General features: G+C 42.7%; 1 long non-coding RNA gene across 4 annotated transcripts in view; it reads left to right on the top strand.

Annotated features, from left to right (window-relative positions):
* Positions 1 to 22595, top strand: part of LOC137860292 (uncharacterized) — a 291949-nt gene that overhangs the window by 227331 nt on the left and 42023 nt on the right. For 2 of the 4 annotated variants that reach the window (XR_011098815.1, XR_011098816.1), the window contains one exon: positions 4230 to 4310. The exons of the other annotated variants lie outside the window; for them this stretch is intronic. This is a non-coding gene — a long non-coding RNA (uncharacterized lncRNA). The remainder of the gene's footprint in view (positions 1 to 4229; positions 4311 to 22595) is intronic. 4 annotated transcript variants of the gene reach the window in all.

Genomic DNA, 22595 nt, shown 5'->3' with positions numbered 1-22595 from the left:
TTTACTGAGCAGCTGCATGCTGCAAGGTCCCAGAATTGTAATTTTGGCCTGCAACAGCACCATATACTGTCACAGTGTGTATTACATATCCAATAAAGCCTGACTATTGCGTCCTCTGGGCACACTTTAAAATAATTGCTTGTAAAAGCACATACTCATCTCAGCTGCACTCGTCTGAGGGACCAGAGACAGAAAAGGCTTCCCACTTTCCCAGACTACATATTCTCCTTGTCCTCCTCCAACACACCTACCCTCCATTGCCCCCCAAATCAGCTTTTCCTAGGGAACTGCTCAAAGGCTGAGTCTGCCCCTTCGGCCTTGCCCAAGGCTGCACAAAGGTGGCCGAACGTGTAGAGGAGGAAACACATTAGGGACGAGGGGGTGGCAGAGGAGATGGAGTGGGAGAGTCACGTCTGTCCTGATGGAGATGGAGGGACCCCTTATTCCACCTCCGTCTCCATGAGGCAGAGGAGAAGCAGGGCCCAACCACAGCAGTGGATTTTGACTTGCCTACAAGGACACCATGCCACCTTGGTGGCTGCCATCACTCTCTGCCTTTGGCCATTATGAACCTTATGGTTCAAACATCAAAACTCCAGCGTAACACCTAAAGAAAGCAATTCCTCCAACCAACATGGCCTACACCCCCCTGAGACTGTTCCTTTCCTCATTCACCTCTTAAATCCTCTGTGCAAACAAGGAGCCCATAACCCTTTCTTGGCCATTTCACCCTGTCTCAGAGTGACTATTAGAAATTAGTGACGAGTGAACATCCAGTGCTTTGCAGTTTGGGGTCACTTCACTTTAAATAAGCATCCAGACATTCACAGCTGAGCTAGCCAAAGCTCATTTGTCTCAAAATTTTCTCACGCGATTTCAGGCACAATTTCTTCTGGCCACAGCTGGGATTATCAAGAGAATATTCGTCTTTGCTTTGTTTTGGGATGTTTGGCTCAAGTGGTAGCCAGAACTGGAAGTTAAGAAAAAAAGATACTGATTTTGTCAATTTATCTATCTATCTAATCTATACTCTATGTGGGAATATTTGTGAGAACTTAAAACCTTCAGAACCCAAATTAAATTTTATTCAAAATGGAGTTGAATTGGATATAACCTTTAGGAAAAAAATCGGTTCTTAACAGTCTTGACAGACACAAACTTATAGGAATCAACATTTCAGTCCATTTTGAAAAGGAAATCATGAAATCTGACTTTTTTTTTTTTTTTTTTACTTTTCTCATTTTTTTTTCTTTTTTCTTTTTTTTTTTCTTTTTTCTTTGTTTTTGTTTTATTTTTCTTGTGTGTTTTCAAGGCTATCCACTTACGGAAAGTAACAGCGAAAGTTTATCTGCTGACAGCTCATTGCCAGAATTCCAGGCAGGGGCTTGCAATATTTACACAAGGTGTTTCATTGTGAACTTTCTGTATGCAAGTGTATTAAAACTCAAGAAATACACACAGCAAGTTGCAGAAAATTAATTCTCTTTCCTTCATTCCTGTACTTGCAAGCAATCTTTGCCAGTCCTCTTTCCATTCCAGAGCACAATAATGCCCATAAAAGACCAGAGAGTGTCTGCTCTATGCAACATTTCTGCTTGTTTATAACAGGAGGGGAAAAATGGATTGAATTTATTACAGCTGGTGGGGGAAATCTGTTTTTGTCCATTTTACCTGATTGTTGCCGAAACCATATGTACAAAATAAGTGAAAAGAAGCATACCTGCAAAGAAATTCGGCTGTTGAGCTTTCTGCAGGGTTTTCCTGAGGTCTGACCTTTGGCAATCATGGTTTTGCCATGCTTTACAGAGATCTAATTGTTCCTAATTTCCTGTCAATAAATGGTACAAGGTGTGGAGTTGCACTTTTAATGTTAAATTTCAATCATTTGTCTGACTTAATAGACATGAATAGCTCTTTCAAATGTAAGTGCTTTCAGTTCATGTAGGATATATTTGTATTGAAAACGTATTTTGAGTGGATAAAGCCATTATTCAGGATGTAGGAAAACATTTCCTACCTATTGCTGTCAAGCTCTGGGGGAGCTGTGGGCTCAGGGCTTGGATCTTCTGATCTTGGGAAATAGACTCTAGAGTAAGGGTATTTTTTCCTTCAGTGAAAATCACAACAGGTTCCTGCTTGCCGTGGGGAGATGTGGCCATGCTCTGTCCCAGGCATGTCCTGTCACATACACATGCATCTAGGTGGCATCCAGGTGTCCTCCCACCACCAGGCTATTTCTGGGGGCACAAAGCCAACGCTTCTTCTTGGAAACACTGTTGGTCCCTTGGCATCTTTCTCCTCTTCCCCAGGATTTTCGGATTTGGGTCTTCAGGTGTTTGCTTTCCCCTGTGTGGGAAGCTCCCCACATCCCTGCCATGCCCATGATGTGTAGTAACTGCAGCGTGGGCATGCCCTGAGTCACAGAGGCAGTAGCAAAAGCCACATCTAGTTCTGGGAAGGGAGTGCCAACTGCCTGACTGCAAGCCTCTATCAGAGCCCATCTGAAAGTCTTCATCTAAAATATACAGCAATATTTCTGCTGGACCTTGATCTGGCTAGGTGTGATGAGAAGAGTAGTGTTTCTACAGGTTGATACTTCAAAGAGGCAATAAAGTGCTAGGGAAAATTGCTTTGGACTTGTGATGATGCAGTTAAATATTTGCAAAACTGTTTTAACAGGATGCAGAGGAACTTAGAGCTATTAGTGATAGGTGATAAATCAGTTCAGATAAAGTAGTTTGTGTGTAGAAGATCGGTACTTGACTTTACTGTAACCATGAGTAACATTTCAGTAAATAACAATTTATTGAAATCTTTAAGTCAACAGTCATTCATCCTGTAAGGTTTCCAGAGGTGAACTTGTGGTCTACGTTGATAATCACTGTTCGGGAGCAGATTAAAAAAATATATGACTCACCGTATAATCTACCCAGGCAGTCCTGACCCTGAATCAGAGCAATTATTACAATTACAACGTCCTTGTGTTTGGTATTTTTAATTCATCTTTACACACTCTTATGAAAGTTCCTGACAGGAAACTATATTCTGTTGGTCTTCTATCACGTTCTAAAGCACTCGATTACACCAAGAAAACCAGTAATTTCTCTATATTTGTAGCTATTCTTTCCTCTGTTGTGTACAATGCTGCTTTTCCAGTACTGAATCCATGAAAAAATGGCTGTATTTTTCCTATGAAAAAAAAGATGTGTGTTGTAACTTTTCCTTAGCATAGACTGTGTTTTAATATAATTCAGCTCATAACTAATCCCCTCCTGCACAGATAACATTTTATACTTGAGTTTTGCTCTTTGAGCTTTTCAGCTTTTCAATTCCAGCACTGGATTCATATCAGGTTTCCTCTCTTAAATAGTTCTCCTGTCTGTTTTGTATAACTTCCAGTGGTTTGCAGAGTATCTTTGTTTCAAAATCTGTTGGTCTGCTCTACTGGGACTACATATGTCTCTGTTGTGTTTAACTATCCCCTGCAACCTGTTAATATAGCATAATGGGTTTGCGAAGATAAAAACCTTACCAACAAAATAATACTCCTTTCATTAGAAACGGACCCTGAAAAAAAAAGTAGACACTTGAAATGAAAAATATTTCAGGAGGAGAAATATCTAGGTCACAGCTTTTCTCAATTTTTGTAATTTAATGCAGCCTGGAATAATTGCTGCATGCATTCTTTTGAAATCAAGTCCTATAATGTTCTTATTGCTCAATCTCTATTTTCGAATGTTCTTGGTACTGTACATTGTTCTGTTTTCCAAATAATTACATTGTAAAAAAAATGCTAAAAAAGTAAGTTGAATCAGAGTTTATCCAAATATTGAAAAGAAATGTAGCCATCCACATCGGCCTGTTAGCTGTTGGTTTCTTTGTGGGAAATTAACTCCACCTCTGAAGACCTCACTGCCACAAAGCCCAAAGCTCTGGAGAAAAATACACTGTTGTGGAGCTGCTGGGGGGAGTAAAAGACTTATGGCTCGAGACTCAGGTAATCTTAGGGAAATCTGAGGAAATTAAGTACTGTGTAAATGGTGCATAGGCTTTCTGCATCGTGCATGCTCTTCCCTTTGGAGTAAACAGTGGGATCATGCACAATTTCCTATTCAGGATTGTGCCCTTCTTGTGCGTATGCTACAGAAGACATTTTGACAGCATTCTAAAGTCGTTAAAAACTATCTGATGGAGGCAAAAAGGTTAAAGTCTCTCTCCACACTTTCTAGGAATTACCTGACAGACCCAGGAACCTTACCAAAAAGCACTTCCACTCTGGGCTGTTAGGCTCAGAAAATGGAAGGTGGGCGGTAAGTATCTTCATTTTGGTACAAAAGTATTTTCCTTTCTCTTTAGCTTGGTGTTTCCTTTCTCTTTAGCTTGCTGCAGTGTGCCAAACCACTGCGCACCAATCCACATGACACCAGCTCAGCAAAAAGATAAAGTAAGAACTGAAGAAATTTTTCTAATGATCCATTAAGGGAGAAAATGTTGGCAGATTTTCAGATCAGGCATAAATATTTGAAAAGTTGGGCTATTAAACTAAAAGATTGTTTTCCTCTCCGTAGCTGAAAATAAGGCACTTGAAAGAATCCCAACATGCTGCATGAATCCTTTGTGAAAATAGTTGACTTAAGTAAGAAGTGGAGCTCACAAATTACTTTTATGCGTTCTTCAGTATCTTTGCACAAGTGTCCTTTGAAATGAATAGATTTAACCTCTTTTCACTTTTGTTGTGCCTAAGAGAATCACTTTTTAAACAAGAAAAGGAAGAAAGCTTAAACCGCTCTACTGAATAGTTACTTATCTGCCCTCTCAGCCACTGCAATCCATCACCATCTCTTCTCATAAAGTCAAGAAGTGGGCCATGTACCATGCTGTCTTTCAGGTGGGGTTTTTAACTGGGCCATTTCTGCTGCTGAACAGCCTCATATACTTCCCACCGATGAGTTCAGTGGCATGAGAAAGAAACTCAGAAACATCCATCACAGGTGGATGGGATGCTGCCAGATTTCTCGTCTTACCACTGATGACCAAATAATTTCTGTTACGGATGATTTCCACCCATTTCTGTTATGGATGATGGCAGCTTAGCTGGATTTATGCCCAGCTAAGTCATCATCACATTTTTAACTGCAGAGAATATTGTTTTGTTTGTTTGTTTGTTTCTTTTCCATCTTTTATTTAATACAGAGATCTGACCTGGCACAGTGACAGAAAACCTAAATTAGAAAACCTTTCATTGAGGTTTTGCCTATCAAACCAAATAGTTGTCTCTCCAATTACTCTTGTAGAAATAGAGGTTAACCAGCTGAGTTCAGTCATTGCTGACATTCTCCAACAACCTAGCTGTTTTAAGTGGTGTTTTTGCCAAATTTTTAATTACACTGCATAGACAGCACAGATTTTCTATTTCTCTAGCTCTGTTCAAATTTTTATTTTTTTTTTTGAGGACTCATTGCTGTGTCCATATTAAAAAAATCTGCATCACCCTTAAGAGTATTTCTAAGGTATTTAATTCTTAGTTTTTATTCTTTATGGTGATTCCTGCAATTGGATTGCACTTATGGCTTTTTTTGGTTAGTTTAGTAGTATCTTTTTTTTTCCTGATTCAGGGTATAAGTCATAATAACCATAAATAGCCATATTTCCATCTAGTTCAGCTGAGGCACGCTGGCTAGTGCAGGAGTTCTTTTGCAGCAGATGCAGAGCTATCGTTACGGATAACAATATCATATCTTTATATCCTTATCTTTTAATAGCTTAGTGTTGAATAACCAGCATTCAGTGTGGGCAAAAGTTCCCATCCCTTTTCATTCGGCATAGCTGTGCACTGCTGCCTGTGTCTGCTTGCTTTAAGCTGTGGTGGTCTCACAGAGCATGCATAATACATACCGCCTCTTGTCCCCAAAAGTCTCTTCATCAGTTGCAAATAATATCAAACAAATCAGTTTTTCTTATCAGTATTCAAACCCCAACCCTTTTTTTATTAGCTGTTAGATTTACAGGAGAGTGCAATATGACTTTATTACATGATCAAAGGAACTTCGTTCCAAGTTTCCAATGTGAATATTTGAATTATACAATTTCTTCCCATTATTTTTTTGCTTCTGTAATTGTTCCTGTCAGTAAATGTGTTCGTTACTGGAAAAAGAAACTTAAAAAAGAACATAAGCACAGCTACAGCACATGCAATAAGGCATTAAAATGAGTATTCTTGGGAACTGTTTTTGCAGTATTTTCCCAGCTGCATGTCTTCCAATGGACAACTACAGAAAACTTAAAGAGAAAAAGGAGCCTAGGTCATTTTCCATGGAAATCCTTGTTCATTTAGCCCAGGGATTGCAAGACTGGACAATGGCAAGAAATAATTCAATATCAGGATCTTCTCTGCCTGGGAATATGATTCATTTGCGTGGTTTATCTGAGAAGTCTTGTCTGACTTTTTAAGTTTCAAAAGAAGCAGCTGGTTAAGAGGAAGATTTGAAGCAATTTTGCTTGAAAATGTGGCCCTTTTCTAACAGCAAAACCAGTCTATCCCTATTCTTTTGGAAATCTGAGATGACTGCTTATTTGAGAGAGCTTAAATGTACGTCTATTCTTGGTGGTAAGCCCTGTATTTTCATTTACATTCCTCTGATGAAAAAGAAACTTGAGACCAGTTGCAAAGAAAGGCTCTTTCCCCTCGTTTGCAGAGGGAAGGCAGCAGGATGAAGAGAGCCCAGACGTTTTATTGGATGGCCACTTCCTATGAGCAGCACTGCGGTATCCCTTCATGTTCCCGAGAAGACAAAGCCCCTTCTCTTCCTCTCACCTTCACCTGACATCCATGTGGCAGCTACAGCAACTGCTCTGATAGCAAGTATAATTTCCGCTTTGTTTCATGCTAAACCAAAGATGTTAAAACGGAGAAATCATCAGTATTTGGGCCTCCAAGGAGCAATTAAATAGAGGCTTAAAATTGGATTAGGAAGCCCTAATCCTAACCCAAATTTCCTTGTTTTAGACCCATTTACAAGGTTAGGTATTGAAGGAGTGCAGGAATAGAACAAAGGAGCCTGCTTACAGCAGGAAAAATCACATCTTAAACATCTGAGAGGCTTCATTCCACTTCGGTGTCATAAATTTAAACAAACAATGTTGTTACAGATTCATGCATTAAATCAGCTCAGCGATCGGAGACCGATACATCTTCTGTCACCTGTAGAATCACACAGACAATTTATAGTTGTACGTGGTACTTTACCAAGAAACACAATGACTTACTGAGCTTTATTATATTTCATTCCTACCAAAGCTCAGACTGTGTTCTTTTGCTCATACTTTACGTTATCACCTTGCTCATCCTGGAGAGGTGCCGCTGTGTACTCCTATGGTTTGGAAGAGGTGGCATGCTTTGCTCCAGTGCACAGCCAGGCTCCGGGCAGAAAGCTTTTTCCAGCACCCAACCCGTTCATTGACCTGAAAACAGCATGTTTCACCTGTCTCATGGTGTCAAAGTCGGAGCTAGTCACCCTTAGACTGAATAAAGAGAAAGGGACACCTAAAGGACCTCAACCTTCTTCAATCTTGCTCTGCAGTAGCCATCACACCCTAAATACATCTGTTACTCTTCATTGATTCATGAGGGGTCCCAGGGTGGCTCTCCACCACATTTAAGTCTTTTTTCTGTATGGTTAAAGTGAGGGGAGGTGAATCCACTCACAAAGATCTGCCTCATACATCACATCTGCCCGTTTTACCTGTGATACCTCTAAATGCTTGCTTTTCTGGCTACTAGTGGGTTAAACGGAAAATGCACACTGCTAAAGCTGCAGGTTAATGCTCTGAGATTTGGCAGGATCTTGCTTTCTTATTGTGTTATTTCGTAGAAATAACTTTGCTGTTTGCTGGAAAAACAAAACAAAGCAAAACATCTGTTTTACTCTTCACACCAAGAACTACAACCCTGTGAAAGCTACTGAAGCAGGAGACCGTCAAAATAAGAGAACTGCTATAATGTCCAAAGGGAAATCACAGCTTTGCTGTACCTGGGAAGAACATGACTCACGGTGTGCCTGGAAAGCGCAGAGACGGTGGGGAATAGGTCTTGCAAGAGGCAGCAAAGTGATGTCAAAGGGAGCAGATGGATTGCATTGCACTTGGCAGACGGGAAGACGCTCTGTTGTCTCCTGAACTGGAGCTGTGGCGCTGAAACAACAGAATTGTGCTCTCCCAGCACACATTCTGCTGATGTGGTGGTCACTCTGCACAGGAAGCATTTTGATTCCTTGTATCACGTCCAGCCAAAGCCTGAGCATCCTGACGGTGCCATCCTTAGTGTGGGTGAGGACCAACAATGACAAGGTTGAGGTGTTTGATAACGCATGAGCCCAAGTGCAAAAGTGTTAGATAAACAGTGGTAATGAGAGGGGAATTAGGGACAATAGATCCTTGAGGGCCAGAAGATCTTTCGATGTTGTTTTTATTTAGAGAGGGTTATTTTTTTGTTGCAACATTTCTATGGGAGAAGGAGGGGAGGCCGTGCTGAGTGGGATCCTTTGCATTGCAGATACCAGCAGCTCTCTGTGGAGTAGCAAACCAGGCTGCAGGTGCTTCAGTTGAAACTTGGATACATTGACCCGGTGACTTTTGCCATCAACCCTAAGGCAGGAGGGCTCCCGTCCACGGTGCCACCGGGAGCACAAAGACACCACTGAGCGGTGTCTCACAATGGTGTTTAACAGAAGGACATAACAGAAAAGTTCTCGTAGTCCCCTTGCTTAGGAGTGAAATGCCATGCCCCCAGGAATCATGCGGGAAGATTACAACCAGATTTTCACATTGCAATGTGTTCTGTTTATGAATGGAGACCAAACTATGCGACCGAAGCACAACCCCTTATTAGAGGGGAAAGGCTGAGATGACGAAGAGCCCTGTGCTGTGCGGATAAGCTGGAGTCACTGTGCTCTGCCTCAGCTAATTGGCACGGGACCCAGCAGCGTGGGTACCCAACCAGTCGTTTCATACATAGAAACTTGTAATTGTGTGAGCATTTCTACTCACTTTTAATTCGGCTGATGAAAACGCACAGATGTGAGGGTAAAAGGTTGTGTGAGATTCAGGATGTCACCAGCTCCTCTTAACTTGCCTCCCTGGGCTGCTCAAGTGTTTTTCTAATAATAATAATAGCAATCTTAATTTACTGTGAATTGAAAAGGAGAGTTAAAGCAGAGGAAGGCCGTGTCACCATCCTCCAGGAAGACCCAAGAAGCTGAGGAATGTCTCCCTCTTCTCAAAACTGGAAAGCCACCCTGGGGGAGGTGGGGACTGTACACCTCTGCTGTCCACCGTGTCCTCTCCATGCCCATTTCCATGGCCCATGGCTAGTGCAGGGGTTGTGTACCAGCCACCTCTGTGGGCCATGGTTGGTTAGACACGGGTGCCTGGGGCACCTTGCACCACCGACATCAGCCACGAGCCTCCGCTGCAGCCACCTCTGTCCACCTGGCCTGGCTGACTCGCATGGAAGTGATTTGTCAGGAGCTCCACTGAACCCCCTCAAAAATATTCTTGGCCAAAGTGCCAAGCTTGCCCTCAGGAGACTCTCTTTGGGCAGCTGGGCTTGCTCTTCCCACACGCCAGCCCCCCTCGGACACATTGCATGGGCATTTGAGCAACTACCCAACCATAAAACAAGCATAAATGTTTTCTCAGGGAAAGGATGAGGAATGTGTTTGCAATCCGCTCCAAGATTTTCCTAAAATAAAGACTCCATGTCCGTGGACAATAATCATATTAGCACACCAGGAAGTTAGAAAAAAATGAAAAAGAAGTTATTGTGTTGGTCACACACTGCTGGGTTTGTCCCTTTCCGGACACACTTGATTAGACTCCGTTACTGGTTTGTAGACACCCTAAATCTAGCAGGGAAGGACTGAAGCACTGACATATGGTTAAGATAGTAAAACAGCCCAAACCTTTCCAAGCATTAGCTGAATTTCATCCAAAATTCCATTAAAATACATACTGAAATAATGTGGAAAAAGAGGAGGATCTTTTTTGCATAGCCATTTATGTATGCTTTGGTGTCTTAGTGTCATCATGATCCTTAGCTCAAATTCCTCAAGTTCACACACCCAGCACAACACTCTGCATTGACCTGGGGCCACAACCGAGATCTGTTCAGGGAACTTTATTCTCATGGACCCTCAAATCTAACACTTCCAAATTAACACCAATTGTGGTTAGTTGCTTCATATGCACTCTCTTTAGATATCCATTTCTAGCTGCGTGCAACTGCTGGCAGCAAAAATGCGTTAGAAAGATTTAACTCTAACCTCACCCAAACAAAAGATGTTCAAGAGCATTGATACTTTGATGGGGTCCTGGACACTGGTGGGTAAATGAAGACAAGTTGGAGAAAAGTCTCCAGTGCTTTCCCTTCTCAAACCCTGTCCCCTGATCACCAGGGCTGCATCAAAAACCTTCCTCGCTTCCCCAGATCCTATTCTAGCACCTTAAAAATGTCAAAAGGATTCATCCTTCCTCCTAGGCACCTTGATGGGAATGATGCAAAGCAGTCCGCTATGGGCTATGACATTGTCAGAGAACATGAAGAGGTAGCTGGGTTGCTGCTTGTGTAAAGGACCTCCAAGAAATCCTTTTTGAGTGAGTTGGTAGCAGTTCAGTGTGCATCATTTCTAGATTTCAAGAAGATTAGGAGGATCCATTCAATTTTTTTCCTGTTTTTCTCCAAGATGTACTGCTTGGACAATAACAGGAATAACTCCAAGAGAGGAAGATGGCATTAGATGATCATGCTGATCCACTGAGGCTTAAGTACTGAACTTCTTTGCAGTCAAGGTGGGCTAGAAACATGCACTGTGATCAGCTGAAAGGCAAGGAGACATTGCTGCATCTGTGTCTGATTTGTGTGTGCCCTGAGAAGGAAATTGCATTTCAAAAGGGTTTTGCATTCAGGTCATGTTATTTTATTCCAAGCTGGTGAGATTCTGCTCCACTACCTAGCCCTGAATGTCAGGTGATTTCAATTTGTTTGACATCTCTAGTTTTGCACTATTTTATTCATTCTGAAATAGTACATTTGCCCAAGTATCACTTCATATTAAACAAGGACTGGAAATTTACTGGGGTTTTCTCTGAACAGACAATTTGCTAGAATATCATTTTTAAGATGAGAAATTAGTTAGACAGCTTCCAAAGAGCTTTACCTGCAAGCCAATAAGAAAATGGAATCAGTTTAACATATTTTATTCATTTTTTTTGTTGTTGTTTTTGTTTTCTATAAAAAGATTTTTTCTCTCTTTAATTTGGAGGCAGATTTTTTTTTTTTTTTTCATGAAAAAGCAATTTCAAGCTTTTTTTCTAAGGGCTAAGAAAATAGCAATCAAAATCTGAAAATGAAACAGAACTATTAACTTATAGTGACATGATGGCATGAAAGAGATCAGTCAATCTGAAATGGACTTTTTTTCTGTTTTTTGCTTGTTTGTTTGTTTCTGGTTTGGCAGAAAATAATTAAAAAAAAAATAAACCCACACAGAAATAAAACAATCCTTTGCACAGCTCTAGATAATGTGTTTCAAAAATAGTCCAAAGGGATACATTCACACAGAAACAGATTCTTTCATTTCTGAAGCCATCCAATAGTGAAGGAAAAAAGAGACCAGAACTTCCTCCAAGTTTCCTTCTGCTGCTTCTCTTAAAACAAGGGAAAACACATTTCTGACCACATTACATGTTTTAGTTGGACACCACTAAACGCAAGACTTCTGCTGAAATGCAGGACGCCACCCGACCAAAGTTCAAAGTCGGGCAACCAGCCATGATTATTTGTAAAATAAAGTGAATCCAAAAGCTGTCAGACGAGCAACTGCAATGATAACTTGGTGCATCTTCCTGGCTGTAAACACCCTCCTGTGGTGGTCCCTGCTTCATTTACCCCAAGATATACCCTCCCCTTGTAACAGACAGAACTTAGGTGCAGGAGGACTTTGGCTTGGGGTGCTGGTTGTCCTGCCTTTCCTTCCCTCATCTTCCCTGATGTATTTTGGCTTGGGCAGTACCTGGAGTCAACACAGTGATTTTCATGGAGGGCACTGGGATCTACGTGGTCCATACAGAGAGGGAAGGAGGAAGAAGTAAGGATGTGGTATTGGAAAGGGACAATGCTTTCCTCTGAAGGGTTGTTATAGCTCCTTCACCTCCCTCTCACTGGGAAAAGCTCAGTCATTTCCAGCTCTGCTGGCCCTCCCCATCATGCCAAGCCATGTGCCATGTGCTGTGTGCTGTGTCTGCAAACCTGGCCTCCCTCCTCCATGCACTGCACCATGCCCCATTGAGAATAAAGCTCTGGGGGCCCTATATCATGGCCATGATATTGCTTAATGTAAGGACCTTTAACTAAATGTTGTGCTTTAATTCTTTAGTTCTTCCTTTCTGGGGTTGTGTTCCAGTTCATCTGGATGCAGGAATTCAGTATTTTATATATTCCTTATTCTTTTGACTAGTGGGGACATTTCTGCCAAGTCCATGGTCGATTTTGCATGCTGTGAAATACATAACCGCATTCACACTCTCTGGTTAAAGCAAGTGGCTGTTCGTAGCTTGCCAGATTCCCATATCTACCAACAATCCAACTAGCAGAGCACCTAGGGGTGCAGCAAGAAGTGCAGGAGCAGAGGTTTTCCACTTTCCCCACTCCAGATCCTCATCTGCCCACCGCATCTGTGGAGAATGTGCAGCTGGGTGGGAAAAAAAAAATATCATTTTTTTTAATAAAGCAGCAGCAAATATTTACACTTCTTTCCGTGCCCAGGAGCTGGTCATCCCTGAACCTTTCCCCCAGGACTGGTTTGGACAACAGAAAGCTCTTTATGCCACCCAAACCTCCCTGAGCCACGGAAACCAGCTTCTAAAGCCAAGAGGATTTGAGAGACTGATGCTGCCTCATCTGCAGCCGCCCTGCCCTGCTCCAGCCCAGATGCCAGCTGGTGTGACTAAAACCGGCCGCTGGCGTGAGGCCAGCCACACACAGCTCTTACCCTGGCACTGGTCCCTAATGAGGTGTGTGAACCATCCCACCCCAAACCTCCTCACAACCAGTCCTACAAAGCCATCCTTGGGCTTGAACTCGCCCACAGTTCAGATGGCGGCTGTCACTGTAACCAGAGAGGCCCTCAACTTTTTTTTTGATGGCTGAAGCAGCTCGCCAAAATTCAGGGCTTAGCGCTATTTTTTTTGTCCCTCTTTTCTTTTCCCATTTGGCTGGTGGGAAGAGAAATGCCTGGCTGGGGTGAGAGCCAGCGCTGATGTGGGGCGGCTTCCTCCAAGGGCTGCTGTGAAGCCCCATTTCCCCTGCACACCAGGAACCAAAGAGCCAGGAAGGTTCTTCTCACTCAGAGAGCCAAATGCTCTTCCCAACCCGTGCTTGGCCCCAGAGCTTCCCCTTGGCGTCTGTCAGTTCCTGTGCTTGTTTTGGCCTCGTCCTCCACTCCTCGCTGCTGCTCCCAGGCTGTGGGCATGCTCCAGGATCTCTTCCCACCACCAACAGGCACTTAGCATCGCCTCCCTGCTGGGCTGGGGCTCATGGTTCTGCTCACTGTGTCTTGGGAGCGCTCCCTCACCTGCCACGGGCAAAGCCACGATGCAGAGATGTAATGCAAAATCTCATCGAGTGATGGATGAAAGCATGGTTAACTCCTGGGGCTTGCACAGATGTGCTCCAAAAGTCTGTAATTTAATGCACTACACTGTTTTGCAACAGGAAAATTGCTTCAAAGTATATCAGTCTGCATGATAGCTGTGACTATGAGGATGAGCATGGAAGGGTTGTGTGTTTACTTGGTGATATGGCTAAAACTTCACCAAAATTGGCTAAAACTTCACCAAAATCATTGGAGGATGAAGTGGAGTAAGGTCATTGTCACAGGCCACCTTTTGCAGCATGTGACTTCAGGGTCTCCTCAGACATGCACATGTTTCCATTACAGCTAACAGAAAAATATTCCATGTCACCTCATACCAATCCTTCACGGGCACTGAGAAAAAATGTGTCCACAGCTGGGAGATTGGCCCCTCAGCAAGAGATGTCAACAACAAAAAGCACCAATGTGGCATGCCACAGGCTCCCGAGGGCAGCAGGATCTGGCATGTGTCACCTCCCTGTGCCATCCTCAGGGCAAAGCATCTCATGGCACTGGGGCTGGGGAATTAGGCTTAAGGATCAAACACAACAAATAAATCAGCAGTGAGTTATCAACAGGCGGTGATTTCCACTAGGCAAATCGTACTCTGCAGCACTGATGGCACCAAGCCTTAAATAAGACCTGTTCTGCTGCAGTTGGTGAACCAAGTGGGTTTCACCGGTGTCATGCTGCACTTTTTTAAGAGTAATAACAGCTGTAAGGCTTGGGGCTTCCTCTCTGAAAAATACAGATCCAACATGATTCCATGCATATATAGCTGCTTTAATAAGTATACTTATGTACGCTGTAAAAATAGAACATTTTCCTGGCCTTAAGGATGTGGATTTGCCTGCAAACAGTGCTGTAATGAGAAATTTCAGAATCCTTTTCTGCAATGGAAAATGAGGAGATTTCAGTAAGTAGTTGATTAATATATAAATATATATATCTCACCGGAATTGTCTGCAACACAAAGCTTTGCAACTGTTGTTATTCACATCATCAACAAACACTTTGAAAGAAGTGGTGTGCAGGGGTGTGGGAAAAAGAGCTTTGTGGTTTTCAGTTTCAGCTCTGCCTGTGAATCACTTTGCAGTCTTGGGCAAGTGGCTTAACCTCCTTGGGACTCGGTCTGTTTAGCTCCGCGGTGAGCTGAGCAGCGTTTGGTGGACCTCGTTCAAGGGGGTGCTTGAAAATATCCATGGGATCAGAGGAGATGGTATATAAATGAAATATAGTATTGTACTAGCTGGAGTATCGTGGCTTTTTATCCTTCCAGAAATCCAGATGTGTTACATGAAAAGGGTGCTATTGTTACATACGGATGGGTTTTTCTTCCTCAGGCAAACAATGCAACATCTTCCAGACAGAGACCAGGATCCTGACATCCTCATCAGGCAGACTCCCACTGAAGCCAGCTACAGCTTTGCCTGAGCTAGAATTTGGCTCTTTGTGAATTATCCAACACAATCCATTGACTCTTTAACCCATAAATTGTCAAACTCAATTATTTCCAGCTAAGCAGATGGCTGAAAACAAATAACCTGTAAGATAAGGTACTCTGGCTCCAGTTTTAAGTAAAACTAAAGTTTGCTAAACACAAATGTTACAGTTACATAAATAACAAAGGAAAAAATCGCCACCAAAGCCAAAAATCATTTTTCTGAAAAAACATAGAGGATCAATTTCTCCAGTTTAGTATTACCAAACTTGGCAGTAATTCACATTTGAAGTATAATGATGTCATCTGGTTGGCCTTTTCCCATCGCAAACAGTAAATCTTAAAATCTGGAGAGATCTTTTATTTGGTTATTCATATTGTACTGCATCAAGGGGTTACAACACATGTGCCTGGGCTTATTAAAATCATCTGGAGGAGAGGATCTTGTTATTTAAAGGCACAGTGCTCGAGACCAGTCTGTTTTTCCTGGAGACTCTTTTTTTTTCTGATGTCAGCTGCACTTCCAGGCAAACACTCACCACCACTTGTGTCACGTTGAGAGGGCCCTTTGTTTGGAGTGGCTCTCTGTAGCATCTGGCAAGAGATGCTCTAACCCATGGACTTGCATCCGCCGTCCAAGGGACCAGCCACTCTCAGTGCTTTTCTTCTTCAGAGAGGACTTACACCATCGTGGTAACTCTCCTCGTTGGCTTTTGAATGGAAAGTTACTACTGTCTGGTGCTGAAGTCCACACAAAACCTCCCATATAGAGAAACAGGCACGTTGTTGTGCTCTCCCCAGCCAGATCTCTTGCTCCCAGGGCCAGTTTCATCACAGGTTGGCCACGTGTTTACCCCACTGCAATGAACAAATAGCAGGCTGGTCTTCTGCAAGTCCCACGGTGCCTTCAGCTGGGCTGCTCCTTCCTTGCTCTCCCAGATTTCCGAAGGCTGCTTTCTCCTGCTCAGTTTTATTTACGTTTCTGAGGTTTGCGTTGTTTGGGGTTTGGTTTGGGCTGCTGGCTGTTTTTCTTGGAAAAAGCCGTGGTGCAGCGCAGGATGTCCTCGCTGTGCTGTTTTGGGGAACACTCCCTCGCTGGAGATCACTCTGTGTTTCTCCAAGGCGTGGAGCCAGCCCAGCAGTACCAAGCAACCTGTGTTTTTCAGTGGATTCCTTCCTGTAGATCCATGCACCATCTACTAACACTAATTAAAATCTCTACATAGTTTTTCCCCATTTACTTAATATTGCAGCGTGTTTGCACCAGGGCGTTCTGTCCTGGCTCCCCCTTGAGCCCTTCTCTGTTGTCTTCTTCTTCCAACCTGTGTGTATGGAGGTTTTGCTGGTTTATTAATCTCCTCATGGTATGAGGGAAAGGCCCGTTTTGTAACTTGGCCAGATAGGAAAGTTTAGTGCTGAAGTACCCTCGTGAAATTTTGCTGAACTCTTCTCCTGCAGAAGTGCGGTTGAAATACTTCCAGCCAATTGTGAATGCTCAACAGCCACTTATTAGATAGCACAGCAAGGATTGCCAGGCACATAAAATCATCCCACAGCTGGAATTAGACATGGAAAAAAATAATAAACCAACCCACAGCATTTTTTTTTCTCATATCTGGGGAAGGAAACAGTGTCTAACACCTGAAATTGTAAGATAAACTCAATTGAGAATACTCTTTTATTATTTTCCCCAAGTGTTTGGCAAGATCTGGCACTTGGAAAAAAACAGCTATAGCTTAGAAATTAGCTGATGGTTCCCCACATTGCAGCACCATGAAAACAATATTTCAGTGTCTAGGACGGATCACTTCAATGGGCAGCTTGGGGCATTGGTCACGAGGCTGTAGGATCTGGCACCAGAAGCCTCCTCTGGTCATTTTCTGCTTGTTACCATACGTGGTGACGCCCATTGAGTAGTTCCCTGAATACATTTCTGCCCACAGGAAGGCTTCCTCCATCACCCACACTCGTGTATATTATTTCTATTTATTTATCTATGGAAAAAAATGAAGGGTTTAATATGCAGATCTCTCTGCTGTCATAAAAAATCTAGATCGTCAATGCATTTCAAAGGCTGGCTGTCTTGTTAGGGCAGTGCTGTCACAGTTTTCTACACTTAACATGCCATCTGAAGGGCTGTCCTTGTGCCTCCCCTTCCTGGCTGTGAATTAATTTTCTGCATAATGACTATCAGAGCAGACCTGCTACAGATAACATTAAATCGTGTCCCAAGAGATATAATAGTCTCCTCATGTGTCTTTCTACACCACATTGCAGTCCGCAGCCTCAGCCCTGTTTGCGTGATAGTGCAGGATAATATAATGCAAATGACGATGATGAAAAGTGTTGCCAGGCGCTCAGCTCTGCAGCAGCAGCTGCCGTGGCCTCGTATCTTAATTTCTTCATCTGGGTAAGGGATACAGCGCTCGCCTTCCATCTCGCATGGCTGTGGTTGGGCCCCAGCACAACCCGTTAATGTTTGTAGACGCATCGTGATTGCCAGGGAGCGCAGGAGGAACGTGTACAAGAACTGCTCACAGATTCCCCAGAAGGCTGCTCCTCAGTGGGAAGTGGGGCCTGAAACTCACAGCGACTTCTCTTACAAAAATGCCTCCTTTCATTAGGGGGGCAAAAAAAAAAAAGATATTTCCTGAAATCGGTAGAAGTTTTCATCTGACAATGAAATATTTACTAGCCACAGTTGAAAGCTTTACAATTTTATTTTATTTTATTTTATTTTATTTTATTTTATTTTATTTTATTTTATTTTATTTTATTTTATTTTATTTTATTTATTTTATTTTATTTTATTTTATTTTATTTTATTATTATTTATATATTTATTCATTTATAATGAAAACGTAACAGTCCTAAAAAGAAAACTCTTTTTGACTGGTCCTGGCCAGGACAGCTTTGCTCTGTGTCCTGCCTGATGACTGTTCCATTGACTTTCTCTAAGCCTAGAAAAAGTGGTTTGATTAATACTATTGTAAAGACCTAAGTTAAGTGATGGTGAATACTTTGGAGTTCCTGTACCTGCTTAGTCAAACAGAACATGCTTCCAATTAGTGTTGGCCTGCTCTGCTTCAAAATAAATATGTAACTCATTATCAGTTGGTATCACAGGTTTTGAACTGAATGCATCCCAAAGGAAATGTACAACAAATATTTCATATCAGTTGCATAAATCATGAGAAAATGTGCATTATTTTTTTCCCTCCTTCTTGGGATGCCGTATCCCTTAAAACAAGCCTGTGTGTCTGAACTCAGAGCTGGGTCACCTCACTGCCAGCCTGAGCCTTGCTCGAGGTAGGTGTCACCCAGAACCCAAACCAGCACCACTGCCAACTGCCCTGACCCATACTGGTGAAAATTGCACTTCAGAATTGCTGGGAATGGAGACATTACACACATCCCTTCCCATGGGCTTTCCCACTGCTCCCTTACTACTGTCAGTGAATGACATGGATGTTTTTTCCCTAAATCTCTCTTGTTACAGTGTAAGTCACTGCCTTCAGAGAATAAACTTTGATAATACGAGAATAAAACTCCGTCCTAAGGTCCTTTCTCTGATCACCTCCAGGTTTTTCTCTCCGTTTTGCTTAGGAATCTGAGGTAAAATTTTCCTTCTTTCCTTGGAAAATAAAAATTGTACATGGTTATTTTTAAATGCAGGAAATGCATAAATACTCAGCACCAGTAAAATAAATGTGAGTAATACGTGACCAAGTGCAAACGAGGAGTTCAGCAAGGACATCTTTTGAGCTGCTGAAGAAAAAAAAAATAAAAAAATAAAAAAAGAACAAATGCAAACTCCAAAGGGACAGGTTCTCTGATGGCATGCCATGACATCGTGCCACTGGGCCATAACGCGTCTGCATCAGGACACGCAGAAGGAACCGCTCCCGACAGTGATGGGCTCTGGGAGGCTGCAGGGCTGGCAGGCACTTGGATCCTCTTTGGGACTCAGTAGCAGAGGATGTGAGGGATATAGGAATAGGAAGGGAAAGAGGAAATATAGGTATAGGAAAGGAAAGAGAGGCTTTTTTTTTTTTTTTTTTTTTAAAAAAAAAAAAAAAAGTGCTGTTTTCACGCATTTTATGAGACTGCACAGGAACTGGTAAGAGGGATGCCACACAGACACTTTGTCCAAACTGGAGTGTGTTAAATGCTTGGATGACATTCAAGTATGCATATTCACCCTGTCTCTCATTGGCTTCTAGTAGCAGTTTAAATCCCCAAGGATCCCTATTACTAATTTATCTTTGATTCTTAGATAGGCATGGGCTATTTTGATTAAGGGAGGAGAGCTATTGTGACTTTCCTTCCTTTCTTGCTCCACCCAAGATAAAGCAGACAGGATATTTTACAGCATTGTGCCTACAGTCACTCTGTCATCTAGCAAAAGGTGCTGGGCCTCAGAGACCAGTCTCCCTTCTGCACTGGGCTCTTCAGTTCTTAGACAAAACTGGAAAAGCCTGGTGTGTCATGACTTCCTCCTTGCTCCTAAATTGCTCAGTCCAAAAGTTTGGTTCAGATCTTGTTATGGAGCTGTCTGATGAAGCCACACGCTTGGTCTATATTATCCTTAAGCATAATGCAAAGGAATAAGTCCCCATTCAGTTGAACATTATGCTGGATTTTTTGGATGTTTTCTATTGCTGTCTTATTGCCAGAGGTACAAGCTATTCATAAATACTCTCCGTTACTCAGAGGATAGACATTTTTCATCTATATAGTTCCTATATTAGTATATATATATAGTTCCTACTTTATTTCCTTTTTTTTTTTTTTTTTTTTTTTCTTTTTCCTTCTGTCACTTCTGCAGGGTCAGCCAGCAGCAGCCAGCACTGCCTCGAGTCCTGCTATTTTGCAGCAAGAGGTTCTGCCCAAACCATTGATTCTGGGGCCGCAGCACAGACAGCCTCCACAACAGCCTTCAGACCCAACTCAGTCAAAATACAGCCTTATCCCTTCAAAGATTCTGTCCCAGAAACTCTGTGCTAGTGTTGTTATGGGATTGTTGTGACCCACACCTTTGGTAACGCAGCTTTCGGTCACTCAGTCTGGCTTATCTCTGTTGTGTCTCTGCACAGAGCTTTGAGCCGGCTTTGCAAAACATCCTGGGAGCTGTGCTGTGCACTTGCTGCCCATCACACCCCAGCACCCTGCCTGCTGCAGCCAGGTAGGACAGAGAAGGGATTTCCACCAACGCGGGTTCCTGCTGGGAAAAGCCACAATGCACTCAAGGAATCTGTTTTTTATACATTTTCCTTTCGCAAGAGCTGTGCTTCTGTCCTCATGGGTAGGGACTTTACCAACAGGCAGAGGAGGAAGGTCTCTGTAGACCTGAGTTACCCTTTTACAGTCTTGGCTGTAGGAAATGGTTCATATATTTCTGGTATTGGTCACAGCATCACCCCTGCACAGCTCCAGGCACGCATTGCACTGCACAATCGCTGGGTGCATGCCTGCATCCTGATATGTCCTTATTTAGCCTTTCAGTCACTTTTCATTCCCACCCACACCAAAATGTTGACCCTCTTCTGAGAAAAACAGTTCAGGAGACATGCATGGCCAGAGGGCTGCCAGGACGGTCAGCCCAGGCGTGGATTGGAGACATGACAGAAATGACTTTTTCGTGTCTTTTCCCCTAAAGTCCTGATATCAGAGGGATGCAGAGCTGGTACCATGTTTACCCAGGCAGCTTGAGTAAATCCTCTGCAGACCAGTGCAAACCACTCCGCCAAAATGGGTGAGTGGCCCATAAAAGGGGCACCTGCTCTGTTAGCCTTTGAACAACAAAAAAACAATCTTAAAATATGAATAAGCTGTATTGTTTTAATGAAACATGGAAACCAGTTATCACTGCCAAAGCACAGCTCCTTCTCTCAGCGTCCTGTTCTGATTATAGGAACGGTAATTTGCCAGCTCCCAACTTCCTGTTATTAAGCCAATTGTTCAATTTTCAGAAAGATTTGGGATCAGAGGCTAAAACCCAGCACAGATGACCCCCTACTTCTTCTGCTCCTTCTCCTCTTTCTTCTCCTTGTCCTCTTCTCCTCCTTCTCCCCTTCTCCCAGAGCAAACCTGGGCAGCAAGGGACATCTTCATGGCCACAGGCACTGTGGAAAACCTCCTGAAAGGGGCAAGGAAGGGATATCCACATTCAAGGGAACCATGGAAAACATAAGCCCCCTGGCACTGAAGGCAACACGAAGAATGGATCAGCTCCCGAATTTCCCAGCACACTTGCCAGCACAGCCCAGGCCTTGTTTTTTCCTTAGAGAGCTGAATGGGCTCTGAATGAAGCAGACTTTCAGAGGTGAAAGACGTGTTTTCTTTGCAAAAATAACCTACCTAGCATAATAAGATTACCGCATGTTATAACATTTATTGAAGGAGAGAGTATTTACAGGGGAAGAAAAGGACTTTGCATGCCAGGGCAGAGAGCAAAGTTCCTGTTGCAGAGAAATGCTGGATTTCTTCTAGGGATGCTGTTTGTTCTTTAGCACAAGAAAGATGCTAAGCCCCTGAAGCTCAGGGCTGTACTCTCTATATGAATGATGCAGCAATATATATCCCCAGTGATGATATCAGTGGTTTCTGGAGCATCCTCAGACATGAAGCGTGTTGCATGTCACTCACTGCTCACCAGATATTAAAGGGACTCTCCCCTGATCTGCATAGACCATTCCCTACAGCCATCAGCACTGGTAAGAGTAGTTAATCAAAGTCACGTTGTTCCATGGGGGAACACTTAATAATTTCTGTAGTTCACATGACAGACTTCCCTATTCTTGGACAGCATTAGAATAAAACAGGTTCTAACTTTGCCTATTTTGGGGATTTTTTTTTAAGGCCTGTCGCCATTCTGTCTAAGCGTTGCAGGAGATGTTTTCAAAGACACACATAGCTGTTCAGCTTCCAAATCCCATCAGCTTTCCAAGGGAGATGACCATGAAATTGCCCTTTGTATAGTGCAAACCATTCCTGCCTATACTGCACTATTAGGTTACACGTACCGGCTTCTCCTGCCGACCTCAAACCCCTGTGGAGCTGGAGTTCCCAGCTGCTGGCAGGACTGGCACGCGGATAACAGATAGCATCACCACCTCCTTTGCACCCTGCGTATTTCACTGTTTCACTTGGGTGACACACGTTTGTGAGTATTAAATGTCTGTATTTCTGCAGCTATATATTTATATATTTGTGGAGCACATAAAATTATACTGGATAATATTATTATACTGGAAATTTGTGGCAGGCAGGATCTATATTTTAAACTTTCTCTTTGGTAACTGATAGCAAAGTTAAAACTTTTATAATATATCTCATTATGTTATCTGCATAAGAAATCTGATTGAATTCTCTTTTGGCTCCTCTTATATTCATTTTCCTATCACAATATATATTCTCTCTCTTAATTCCCAGAAAAATACAGATGCATTGTACAAATGAAATCT

Source organism: Anas acuta, chromosome 8, assembly GCF_963932015.1.
Source record: "Anas acuta chromosome 8, bAnaAcu1.1, whole genome shotgun sequence".
In the NCBI taxonomy this organism is placed as follows: domain Eukaryota; kingdom Metazoa; phylum Chordata; class Aves; order Anseriformes; family Anatidae; genus Anas; species Anas acuta.
Note: the sequence above shows the minus strand (reverse complement) of the source record. Positions and strands in the feature narration are given on the sequence as shown.